The sequence below is a fragment of the Microtus ochrogaster genome, linkage group LG8, assembly GCF_000317375.1.
Source record: "Microtus ochrogaster isolate Prairie Vole_2 linkage group LG8, MicOch1.0, whole genome shotgun sequence".
In the NCBI taxonomy this organism is placed as follows: domain Eukaryota; kingdom Metazoa; phylum Chordata; class Mammalia; order Rodentia; family Cricetidae; genus Microtus; species Microtus ochrogaster.
Window position 1 is genome coordinate 10,823,796 of NC_022033.1, and position 967 is coordinate 10,824,762.

Here is a 967-nt window from a genome sequence, read left to right on the forward strand (position 1 = left end):
CCCTCTGCCCACCTACATAGGCCCTCTGCTCACCTACATAGGCCCTCTGCTCACCTACATAGACCCTCTGCTCACCTACATAGACCCTCTGCCTTCCTGGGGATTGCTGGAGACCAAGTCTCTCCTTTGTCCGCTCTTCATCCCTTAGACTCCAGGAGGAAGCAGTCAGAGCACATTCTGCTCTGCTTAGATCCCCAACACCACACACACACCCCAACCTGCCCCTCTCTCCCCAACTACCACACTACCCCAACCTGCCCCTCCTTTCCCCACTACCACACACGCACCCCAACCTGCCCCTCCTCCTCTCCCCACTACCACACATGCACCCCACACCTGCCCCTCCTCTCCTGCACATGTCCTCCTTGCTGTTTCCAAAACACAGACATTAGAACTGTAAGGCTGGGGACATGGCTCAGCTGATATAGTGCTGGCCCAGCATGAAAGAAGGCCTGGCCTCCGTCCCCAGCGCAGAAACAGAGCCTGGTGGTACGTGTGCTAGCCCAGCACTCGGGAGCCTGAGACAGAGGAAAGGCCAGTCTGAGGCCAACCTAGGCTGCGTAGTGAGTTCCCAGACAGCCAGGGCTACAGAGCGAGGAGAGAGAATTCCATCTGATTGACATCCAATTCCGTGGGCCCCACAGGGACTCAGTGAGGTTTGGTGGAGTTCATTCACCAGCCAGCTGCTCACTGACACCAAGCGTGTGACACCCTAGTGTCCCCACTCACAGGCAGGACTGACGTCTGGGAACCTGGAAAGGAGTGATAGTGACATGGCCGGTGTGAGACTGAAAGGTCAAGAAGCACTTCGGGGGTGCTAGAGTGGCTAAGAGAGCTTGCTGCACTTTCAGAGGATCTGGGTTCAAATCCCAGCACCCACAAGGTGGCTCACAGCCACCTGTAACTCTAGTTCCAGGGGATCCAACAGGCGTGCGTGCAGTGTGCATACATTCATGTAGGCAAAACA